At 34.1% G+C, this 13,187-nt stretch overlaps 1 pseudogene; it reads right to left on the reverse strand.

Moving 5' to 3' along the window:
* Nucleotides 1-229: 229 nt before the first annotated feature.
* On the reverse strand, nucleotides 230-1,869 carry LOC145000185 (UDP-glycosyltransferase 73C4 pseudogene; annotated as a pseudogene).
* Nucleotides 1,870-13,187: the final 11,318 nt, after the last annotated feature.

The following is a 13,187-nucleotide window of genomic DNA, read 5'->3' on the forward strand; positions in this document are numbered from 1 at the left end:
TGTTACCCTAACAATATCTCATTGGTGCCCTTTAGATTCGCCATTGTATCTTGGTTATTATTCAATGTAGTACATGATGTAATTGATATTATTTCCCATGAATGATCTCTCATTAATCAATGATAATATATACAAAATACATGGACTAAGGCCAATACAAATGGGCCCAGATATAGACTAACAATATGCTAAACAATAATAACAACACAGTTAATAATAATAACACGCTAACACACATGGAAAACATGTATGAAAACTTCATGGTCGGACAAAGATATGGATTTCCAAAGAAAAACATAAGCTAACAAGATAAGAATCATCAACGAAATCTTAATACATACATCACTAGCAAAGCAACTATAACTTATCTGCCATGTCCTTATTTATGTGTAACATGATATCTTCAATGAACAGTTTTATATTAACTTGAGACGATCCTTCCTCTTCTAACGCTTTTTCAGCCATCTCCCTAAAATATTGAGCTTTTTCTCTTCGCTCTTTTCCTTCAATACCTTCATCCATCACCATCTTCACAGCTTTACACACGTCCTCTCGTTTCACTTGCATCCCAGCTGCATCTTCCTCAACTAACGGCATCACTGATTCAGCCCCAACACCCACACCAGTTCCCACTACCTCCACAACCAACCTCTCGTTAAAAAATTGCTCAGCAAATTGAGGCCACGTTATCATCGGTACACCTGCACAAATCCCTTCAATAGTCGAATTCCACCCACAGTGAGTCAAGAAAGCTCCTAATGAAGGATGTGATAATATGAGAACTTGCGGGGCCCACCCACGGATCAAAACACCTCTTCCTTTCACTCTCGTTTCAAATCCATCTTCCACCAACCATTTCTCTATATCCTCTGTTCGACTCCCTCCTTTCACCACTAAAATAAACGGGGATTCTGACTCTTCTAACCCTAGAGCCAGTTCTATAAACTGTGGTGGTGTGAGTCGCGTTAGGCTCCCTAAACATGCGTAAACCACACTCCCGGGATCCTGTGAATCGAGCCAGGTGATGCACTCATGGCTCGTGACGATGGAATCATTACTTCCACGTTGAGCTTTATCTAAATCATTCTTGTTAGATTGTGAAAACGGCCCGATACACCAAACTTTTTGCTTCACTTTCCTGTATTCGTCGATATATCTTCTTTCCAACTCCTCAAAACTGTTTATAACTACCCCATATGCTCCTGTTTCTGCTGCTCTAATTTTCTCACGTACAGTTTTTATCACCTTTGCCTCTGCACTCTTGCCTGGATTGAATAACCCTGGAAGCTGAGATTTAGTCATGGTTATGTTATCTGGTAAACCCGGCAACAAAAACGGATCGAAATCCCCCACCTGTTCATGAACCTTGGAAACACAGAGATTATGAGTAGCTAACTGAGTGAAACAACTCATTCCATCGAAAATAACCCATGGAATCTCGAACTTTCTTGCAACATCTGCTGTCCATGTTAAATGTTTATCAGAAATCATACAACTTGGTGTCGGTTTAAGATCGTTAAATACTTTTTCAAGTGGTTCTTGGAGTTTTGCTGTTGCATCAAAGAAGTTCTTGGTCAACTTGAATGATGGTAAATCGTCTACGTTTTCACATCCTTCTGGTAATCCGTATTCTGAGGCTGGGAATTGGAGTTGGAGGATTCGGATAGGGTGGCCTGAGGCCACTGCGCGGTGGAGGACTGCCCCAAACCTGGCGGCGTTACGGGGTGTGATGACGATGGTGACGGTGGCCGAGTGTTGTGCAATGAGTTTGGCCATGTCCACCATTGGAATGAGGTGACCGGGGCACATTAGAGGTATCATAAGAACATGAACTTTGGAAGCCATTTCAGTGTATGAACTATGATCGAAGTATGATTTTTTTTTTGGGGACTATATATTATGGTCTCATTTGGATGTTATATACGATTTTAAAAACTTTAAGTCCTTTTCTGCTTTTAACTTCGGACAGGTTTCGAGTGTTTTGAAGTGTTTAAACTATTTGGCTGGGATTTGGCTTCTTCTCTAAAGCTGAATTAAAAGGGTAATTCTTAAACAAGGTACATGTTTTGCTCCGTTACTTACAACTTCTAATTAAATAATTCATAATTTCATTTGGGTTTACGTTTACCTACATATTGTCATACATAAATGCAAAACACAGTTTAAATAATTTTTGTGTTTTAGAAAGTTACTAGTCTAGCCAAAAAAAAAAATAATAATAATAATGATTTTTTATTTAATAGCTAAAAATTAGCATTTTTCATCAAATAACTAATGAAATACAAGTGATTAAGCTAACCTGCGATTGCGATTTCAGCATCTCGATGCTATGCATCTGGCTATATTGGGCTACGAATTTGACCCGTTCTCTGCCTATGGACCGAAATATATAAAGCTCAAAATTTGAAATACTCCTCATTTTCATACTTCGGACTTCAATAAATTCTCTCAAACCTCTTCATAGCTCAAAATCAGTATTCATCTGAAAACTTTATAACTACATTGGATGAATCTCACGTATATAAAAAAATACAAATAAAAATAAAAAACCGAAAAACCTTTTGTAATCGTTTAGAACAAAAAACCTTTATATGGGACAACATCATAGATGAGGTAACCACCTGCGATTTCAGTAACTATTTTCGGAAAAATTCGAATATTTTAGCTATTTTTTAAAAAGTCATTGAGGTACTTAGTTAAATTTGTAAATTTCTCTTTTGTGTTTCTCTATTAATTACATCTTAAAACATATATGATTTAATTAAAGTGTCTATTCTATGTTTCCTTTTTAACATCTTAAAACATGGGAACTGATTCGTACACAACATTTTTTTTTCATACACAACAATTTGTGCTTTAAAGTGTTGTATTGTACAACTCTATAATGCATAAATTGTTGTGTACAGTAAAAAACTGTTGTGTACGAATCACTTCCCTTAAAACATATGACCTAATTAAAGAGGGTAACACGTTTCAGCTCTACAAAATTTAATGGATTATTATATTATAATTATTCATGTAGCTTTATCTTTTTCCGTGCAATTCAATAAATTCTATAAAAAAATCAATGAATCATTTTTACAATTTAAAAAGTTTGTTCTATTGACCGGTTTATAATAATTGAACTTGTAGTTATTAAACTTCATGTCTATTTAACGGCATTATGATATCATTTATGGTTAAGTTGAGTTAATTGCATATCAACTAGATTTCACTCATTAACACTTTAATTATGTCATCTATGTGTTTTAAAATGTAGTTAAAAAGGAAACACAAAAATTATGCAGTTAAAAAGGAATCACATCTTATTCAGTCATTCGATTAATTTTGTAGTGATAACAAATACTACAATCCAACTTGTGGTTACCAAAACATAAGATATAAACAAACGAATGACATAGACGGACAACGGGACAATCACACACCTTTCAACTTGGCATCTTGGCCGGCTTTCATTTCTGTCTTTCTAACAATCGTTTTATAATCTACACAATTGGAATTTTCATATTAGACAGAAGTTAGAGTAAACTCAGTGGTAAACAAAGTTGCCTCGTTCATATTTTACTTAGAAATAAACTAATTAAACTAAGTTTATTTTGTTCTTTTGCAATTTTGTAAGCACGTACATACATGCTTATCAAAACACTTACATCATCACTAATTAATCTAATTAATTAAAACATCATTGAACCGTAGATGGGAAAGTGGATGAAATATATATATATATATATATATATATATATATATATATATATATATATATATATATATCTTTACTACTTATAAAAGAAATCTAACTATTTCTATAAATAGATTGAATATAATAATATTATTTTTTTAAGACGTCCAAACTATTAAGCTTGAAGTACAACCTATTTATAATATAATAATATTAAAACTTTAACCATATCCTTTATCCCTTAAAAATCTCGTATCAAATTAATAGAAGAATTCATTTGCAAATTGAACCCGTCAATCTCAACACTTCAACCATTTGAAGCAGTCAATGTCAACAATTTATAGAGGATCTCTTCTCTCACATTGGTAACAAACAATCTCATAATATCTATCTTCGTAATCACTTCAAAGTAAGAAATATACGCACACTCTCTCGAAGAACCCTAACCAGTAACCAAGACAGTATAACCACCACCACCACAGCCGCTCTGTCTCCTTTCGCCTTCAATCAACCACTATCACGACTACCGCCCTTCCTCTCACCCACGACATGAACTTTCTTTTGGAACATAACATTTTTCTTTAAAAAAAATATCGTTGAAAGAAGCTATTTGTCCCCGCCGCTGTGCGCGGGTAACGGCTAGTGTATATATATATATATATATATATATATATATATATATATATATATATATATATATATTGCGTGGATGTAGGGATGAATGTAGACCAATAGTTTAGTTATTTTAAGTAATGATTTACCTATCTTTAAATTAGGAGACACATATTTAAATTAGAAAATACATGTTTAATTAATGAAAATTTCGAATTTTAAGGGATATTGATTAATTTAATTTTGAATTTTTATTTTTTTTAATTAATTCATTTTTAATTTTAACATAATTTTTAATTTTATTCGATTTTATTCTTTTAGAAGGCAATTCTATTAGAATGATATTCTATGAAAGTGTCAGAATATATTCTGATAGAGTACATAATTTAATTGAAGTAAATTCTTATAGAAAAAAAAACATTCTTAAACATTCAGTTGAAATATAATATGATCCTTATATATTCAAACATTTTAATGTAAATATAGATTTATACATATTCTTACAAAATAATAGTTTAAATAGAATCCTTAAATATACAATTATTAAACAAATAGATTTGATTACTAAAATTAATGAATAGATACATTAAAATTTTACCTTATTTAATTAATTCTTAAACTATCTTGCCTAAATTAAAGGGATAGTTAAATAATAAACTCGGAACCCTAAGAAGTAATTTTTATTATTAATTTAGATTATTATAGCCCAAAATCAATTAATAATTAGCGGGGTGTTGGTTTCGGGAAGCCAAATAGCATGATTTAGAGTTTCGGGGGATAAAGTGCAATTTTGGGACTTATTTTGTAGGGATTTTAGAAGGCAGGGTGTAATTGGTAACTTTTGGACTTATTCTGGAAGGATTTATGGGAGCAGGGGTATGAAGGGTAAATTTTGGACTTCATTTTAAAACAATTCTGTGAAGAGGGACTGAAAGTGTTGTTATGGCAAAAGCTTGAAATTTGATAGGGGTATAAAAACCTGTCACACCGTCCCAAAACCCGAACCTCGAGAAGTAATTTTTATTGTTAATTTAGATTATTATAGCTCAAAATCAATTAATAATTAGCGGGGTGTTGCTTTCGGGAAGCCAAACGGCATGAATTAGAGTTTCGGGGGGTTAAAGTGCAATTTTGGGACTTATTTTGTAGGGATTTTAGAAGGCAGGGTGTAATTGGTAACTTTTGGACTTATTCTGGAAGGATTTATGGGAGCAGGTGTATGAAGGGTAAATTTCGGACTTCATCTGAAAACAATTCTGTGAGGAGGGACTGAAAGTGTTGTTATGGCAAAAGCTTGAAATTTAACAGGGGTATATAAACCTGTCACCCCGTCCCAAAACCCTAACCCTAGACATGCTAATCGGCCGCCACTCTCCCTTCAACCTCCCTCCAGCCGTCACCACCCCTTCTTCCTCCGATCTCTAGCATCGCTAACCCCCTTCTATCGAGTCACAAACCATTGTTGTTGGAGTCATCAAGCACCACCAACATAGCCTATGTCGGCTGTGACGTCGTGAATGGCCGGAGAAAACCCCACCAAGAGTGAAGGCGCCAATGTTACCTCATTCTTTTTGGTAATGGCATCGCCCCTTACCTATTCATCTCACTCTTCTGTTTCCTTACTCCACCGTTAACCGTCACTACCCATTTTTGTTGAATACCAAGTTATCGCTGGGAACGCCCTTCTCCCATCGTGAAATGGTGGTTGAGTTTGTAGGCTTGTGAAGCTGTTGCATGTGTGTTACTATAACAGGGTGAAACACGGGCATGTGAGTTTTCTGATGAGATCAAATCGTGAAGAACCACCATGGCGGCCAACCATGGTGGTTGCCATCGTTAGCACTATTTCTGTCGCCACCGAACGTCGCCAGGTGGGTGGCTGGGTCCTTTTCGCAAACAAGACATGTGTGTGCGTGTGCTTATTATCGTGAAGTGGTGTTTAGGTGTTTATTTGGCCAAAAAAGTCACCACCACTACCATGAGGTGGTGGGTGCCACCATCTATTACCACCGACCACCACAGGGGTGGTTATGTGTGTCTTTATCTATTAGTGTGTGTGTGTGTGTGTGTTTATTTTGGGGTTAAAGCATTGTAAATTATAATTAGTAAATAATGTAATAAAGAAAACGCATAACCACCACCATGAGGTGGTGGGTGCTGCCACCAGCCGTCATGTTGGGTGGTAGTTGTTGGATATAGTGTCTAAGTCCATAACTTTATTTGGTATGAACTTGACCCGACCCGGCATGGTCCATTTGGGTTGCATGGCATTGCAATACTTGGATAGACTAAATGAGAGAATAAGGCACTTATGATTATTAATATATTATAAGTTCTAATATATTAATAATAGTATTATTTAATTAGTATTTGATCAAGTATTAATCTAGAATTAATTTGGTGATCAAAGTGAGACTAATTAAATATATAGGGTTGATTATGACAATTATCAATTCTTTTATGATGGATTAATGATCCATGGTTTATGGGTTTGGTTGTAACCATATGGAGATCCATGGATAGTCCATGGGAGTTACCAACCCATGGGTCATGAGAAATGAAGTGTCATGACAATTAGGGTTTACATTTGTAACTCCTAATTATGACACACTATAAAAGAAACCCTATAGCATGCAAAATTGGCACTAGTGTTACTAGAGAGGACATAACCGATTTTTGAGTGTAATAAATATTCTCTCAAGTTATTCCAAGTTTTGTGGTGTTGTGTGAAGCATTTGAGGCACAACATTTGGGGTGCTAGGCTCACAAAGTCTTGAAGGAATCCAAGCAACAACAAGGTATGTATTTCTACTAGTTCTTTATGTCTTATGTAATCCCCATGCCATGCTAGTTAGGAAATAACCTTGAAAAAGAAATTTGCATGTATATAGAGAAAACATAAATTTGCATGTGTTCTTATGAGTTTTAGAAGATCATAGGGATTATGTGTAACCTCCATGTGTGTTTAATTCATGATCTTAATGGCAATGATGGTGTCCATAACTTGTCCTCAAGTTATGGATAACCAAAAGTCACTTCTTTAAATTGTAATTAAAGAACTAAAGAGGTTTCATAAAATTAAATGTTTTCATTTTTATGAACCATTAAAACTCACAAGTTACAAATTTGAAGAGTCTTGAAATAGTTTCAAAACTTGCCCTAAAGTTTTGGAATTTGTAAAGTCTTACACTTTAATTCCAAATTAATTTTTTTTAAAAGTTAAAAAAAAAAATCAAACTTTATGGACTTCATTAAATTAATTAAAGTGTTTAATTAAAAGAGTTAATAATTCCATAAAGACATGATTTAAGTTTAATTAAATTAAGAGTATAGTTTAATTAATAGATTAAACCACCAAGTATTTTAAATGTTTAAAATACACCCTTATACTATTATTATAATTTTAATTATATAGATATGTATACGAATATGTCATTCTTACCATTAGTAGGCCTCATTCACGAAGCCGGTCTATAAGGGGGTATAAGGTTGTTGCCTATAAAATGGTGACTTAATGGGTGTCCACTCTCACCCACCGCTTCCTTGATCGGTGGAGGGTCGTTAGCCGAACGGGTAGGATACGACTTTAAATATTCATTAAAAGTATAATGAATTATAAAGTAACTATACATTATAAATTCCAAATCTTAGTTACTTTAGGAAAATGTGAAATTGGTGCTAGCCCATAAAATTACACTTTGTACCTTACCAAGTCGTTAGTGGAGCGTGTGTGGTTAACCGGCACACTAACATGGACTAGTAAGAGTGGCAAAGGGTAACTTGACTTTATTATAGATCGGTGGAGCGTGTGTGGTTAACCGACACATCGATTAGGTAATATTGTTGAGGGTACCAAGTCAATTTGTATGGTTATTCACACCTTGTTTGTGATCCTTGGCATCCCAGTCATAATTTGAGAGGGCACAATCGAGATTCAAACATGCCATTGAAAGTTCAATGTATCTCAAAAGATCTAGGAGTTTCAAATCCAATTAAAACTTAATTATATTTCGTTTTTCATGGTGGAAATTGGTAAATCGTCATTTACCTACCTTTAACTATTTTATAATTTGGATTACGGCATCCCTCTTCCAGTTATAAATAGGTTATTGGGTCCTAGCCTTAATATTTCATATTGGGTGTTATATTAAGGACTTTAAATCATCTAACTTGAATTTCTCCCATTATAGAAGTATAGTTTAGACAACTATGGTCTTCCCAAATCTTTAGGAAGAAGCTTCCTAATGAAGATGATATCCCGAATGGAAACCAAGGTGAAAGATCAATCCATTTGTTGTGTATTAGTAGGAATGGAAATCATACTTCACTTCCTCCACCTCCTCCAATAAATCTCCCTATCACACAAGTTTCAAGACCTGATAAGTTCTAAGTCACTCAATCCCTATTGGCAAACAAAGTCTATATGTGCTTAGGTCTTGGAGATTAAGTCACATATTGATAAGCCGAGAGAGTTGGGTGTCGAAGTCTCAAGGTAGCTGGCTATTGACTTGGTCACTCCCTGATGACAGATCACGACATGACCCTTAATGATCTAACCTATTTGCTTGATGATGCTGAATCAACGATGGTTTGGAGCATTGGTAAAGCAAAATTTGATTGGAAGATCAACTTCCCAAACTTCCATGGACATTGACAATGGTAACATTAGAAGTCCAGAAAACCTTTCTCTTCCCAATTGAAAAGGATGGGCCATAGTCAACTCGGTTGACCAAATGGTAAAGAGAAAGGCTAAGTCTGTGATAGTCCCGTGTACCTTTTCCAAAGAGTCCATATGTTTCTGTTGCCAAAGGAAGGGCATTGGTTGCGAAGCTACCAAATTTACCTAAAAGTCCATAAGGATAGTAAAGTGAAATGTTTGACTCTGCTTTAGGTAAATTCCATTATCTAACTTTATTAAGTTTCTATTCTGAGATTCTTATTGCATGATGTGACTGAGTCACATATTGATGTTTAAGAATCAAAGAAGAGTGAATAAACTTAAAGGAAGTATATGCTGATTCTGATCATGAAGATGGATTTCGATCGCATGGTTCGGTGATCAGAATTTTGAGTTGTTACTTAAGAGTTAGATATATTGCTTAGGAATAGATAACAACAAGTTTTCCGTATGGATTGGAAGGATAAGTTTTTCCGCAAAGTTTTAAAATAAAAGAAAATGGTTTTGATTTTATTTATTTTAAGTATCCTTACAATGGCATTTGTGAAAAGGGTTGTTGCTTATATGTTTCCATTGATAAGCAATATGGGTAAATGGATTTGATTCTTTCATTAGTGGTAGTGTCATAATTTACCAAATAAGGAAAGATTCTCATCACCCAAGTTTCAGTTGGATAGAAACTTGGAATCATGCAAGTTGTATTGTGTGATGAATAAGAATTTTCATCTTTGGGAAATTAAGACTAATTCCTTGTTCACATTCGCATGTGAGTCAAGCAAAGGACTAAAGGATCGGGTACTTTAATTTGTGCACTAGTCAGGTCCACCACAGAGGTAGATAAGATTATTCATTATGATTTACTAAAGTTTAGTAAATATGGTTATGCTTACAAGTTTAAGTGTAATTCTGAAACATTGGAAAAGTTTCAATGTATGGCAGAATGAATAAGAAGAATCAAATAAGGCAGAAAGATAAAAGTTTCTCCAATCTAAAGAGATGGGAGAGTACTTGTGTATTTTGTTTTATGATTATCTTAGTGATTATGAAACCATATCACAATTGATCCTCTAAGGACACCTTAGTTCATTTGTTTGGCTAAGGAGAGGAATCATGAGTTGTTGAAATGGTTAAATCAAAAGATAAATCATACATCAAAATCAAATCTTAGAATCATACTCCAAGATTGAGCTATTGAGTGACATAATCTTTAGAAAGTTTATAACACTTATCAAATGTAGAGTAAGATGTGTCCTACTCTTGTACATTTGAGGTTGGTTAGTTGTGATGTTTTGGATAAAACAAAGACCAACTAGGTCCAATTATGGGAAGTGTTTAACTTGATAAGAATCCGCACTAACTATTGAATATTTGTTTTGTCAAGGAATGGATATTGACAAAGAGAATCATATAGGTCAAGAGGTTAGTGGGAGTCTTAAAAAGATCTTAAGATGGGTTCAAGAACTAATCAAGAGTTTTGTTAATCACTAGCCCACGACTTGAGGTTTGTAACCTATCATGTTGACATATTCTTATTTCTGTGTCTATTCCAATTCAAAGTTGATTAATGTTGTGAGTTCTATGAGTTCTCAATTATTTGCATAACAACCCGGAAGCAATGGTGGGCATTGTGCTACCAGGTGGCAAGAAATTAAGATTGCACAAGTTCAGTCCATATGAATTTAGAAGTGTCACTAACCTAGTCCTGTGATTATGGTTTTGACAAAATTCACATGGAAAAGAACACATACACCATAAAATCTAAGTGTCATAAGGGTTCTCTTCGATTCATGAAAATGATGGTAAGGAAACGTTTCCACTAAGAAGATTTTAAGTAGATAGTGGTTGTGATATTTGAATTCTCATATAGTTAGTGGAGCGTGTGTGGTTAACCGGTACATTAACTAGTGAGAATTGCAAAAGGTCTAGACAAACATGTGAGCTATCTAAGGAAAGGTGTATATTTTTGATAAAGTCTTATCAAAGCAATCTAGTATCAGAAATATGAAGTTTGGTAAGAAAGTCAATAAAGTATTGATTTCTAGAAGTCCAGTTGATTTCTAAGTACATGTCAAAGCTAGTGGGAGCATAAAATGTTATGCTGGTAATCATTATGCTAGTGGGAGCATGATTATTATGTTAAATATTGCAAGTTAGCAATGTTAATTATCGAAAACAAAAGTTTCAATTTGCTTTGGAAAGTTGTTTTGCTATAATTAAGGGAGAGGATTTTATACTTCACTCCAATTCTACATGATTAGATTGATATTTTAATCTACTTTAGTCAAGAATATATATGAATGTTATGTTGGAATGGTTCAACATAAGTAAATTCTATATATGTTGCATTCTCAAAATTCGATTATGATTACGACATCCCTCTTCATAGTTCGAATTTTGAGAACATGGAAAATAAAAATTTTATAGCATGAATCGTGTCCCATATGCTTTGGATATAGGATCGATTGCATGTGCTATAATATATTCATCCATTCTAAATTTTCCAAATGCCTAGGGCATTAAGATGGAAAAAGGAATAGAACTGGAAATAACTAAAATGATTAAGCAAAATTGTCGAGGACAATCTGAGCTTTACCAAAGATTGTTTGCTCATGGACAATTAGAAGTATATAGTAAGGACCATATTGACATATTTTGAAATGAGGCAACTCTTGTTCAGAAGTGATGGTCGAAATGGTAATATGGAATTGTCTCCATAGGTGGAAGTTATCCTTTGAATCTGTATAAGATTAAAGAACTTAATGCTAAGAAGGATGTTCAAAGGAATGTACTTTGAATTTGAGACTTCATTCCCATGGAATTGTTTTCCATTGGAATACTTTGTAATGGCTGTTGCCAAGTTTTTGTGACTTCTGTGCATAGTCGTTACAAGGGGATCATTGCATATAAGTTTAGAATCTAACAGATTACAGTAAATGGCAAGAGTTTGGTATTCTTGCATTTACAACAAGGATTGGAATTGTGAAATGAGCATCATTGGAATATTGTCAATTGATCTATTTCACAAAGAGAGGACCATATGTAAACATAGTATGCATACTTGGTGTATGTCATAATTGTTGTTTGGAAAAACATAGTGTACATTCTTGGAGCATGGGACAACTAATGTTTTAATTCAAGTATTAAGTTGATTAATCGAAACATGAATAATGAGTAATCAATATGGTGCTTAGATAAAAGGGTTTTATTTACACTCAAGAGTTTGGGGCCATATAGGATTAGTATTATTTTTATGTTTCACTTTGCATGTTTTTACTTCCAAAATAATTATGTTATGGTATATATCATATTATTCAAACCATCCACAGTCAGTCATATGTTGGAAGTAGATATGAATCAAGACTGTCATGAATTTGGCTTGTATGATTTGTCTAAAGTGCTTTAGACAATGCAATGGTTGCTACAACATTCATGAGTACTCATAAGGGCTGGGTATTGGATTCAACCCACGCTCACTTGCATCACTTCATGGAATTTATCTCGAGTGATCGTGAGACGGTAATATCATATAAATCTTCAAACCTAGAGATATTAGTTGTTGACTATGAGTTGGTTATTCATTGATTGTACGAAAACGCATTGGTAACTCGATGTTATAAAACATGTCTTTGTGAATAATTCAACAAGTAGTTAGTACAAGCATATTAGTCGAAGTTTATCTGTTCCTTCTAGAAATAGAAGCGATATATGGGCCCCTCGATGATTTGGTTTTGACCTATGCACCGGGCCCGGTCAGAACCTAATTGATGTGTTCAATTTAGTTCTATGTTGAAACAAATCAGAGATCGAGAAACAAATGTTGGACAATAAGTAAGACCATGTTCCATGTGTTTGTCCGGCTGATATCATGAGAACAGAGGATTATATGATCACTTATATTAAATGGTGTATCATCATCATCTCAGTTCCGAGAGACTTTGAAAGCGCTACGATTCCTAGTCGGGTTTTGAAGTCATATTTGCAAATATAGTTATTATACTTATCCAAGTGGGAGACTGTTGGATATAGTATCTAAGTCCATAACTTTATTTGGTATGAACTTGACCCGACCCGGCATGGTCCATTTGGGTTGCATGGCATTGCAATACTTGGATAGACTAAATGAGAGAATAAGGCACTTATGATTATTAATATATTATAAGTTCTAATATATTAATAATAGTATTATTTAATTAGTATTTGATCAAGTATTAATCTAGA

This window comes from Lactuca saligna, chromosome 6 (genome assembly GCF_052625555.1).
Source record: "Lactuca saligna cultivar CGN05327 chromosome 6, ASM5262555v1, whole genome shotgun sequence".
Lineage (NCBI taxonomy): Eukaryota > Viridiplantae > Streptophyta > Magnoliopsida > Asterales > Asteraceae > Lactuca > Lactuca saligna.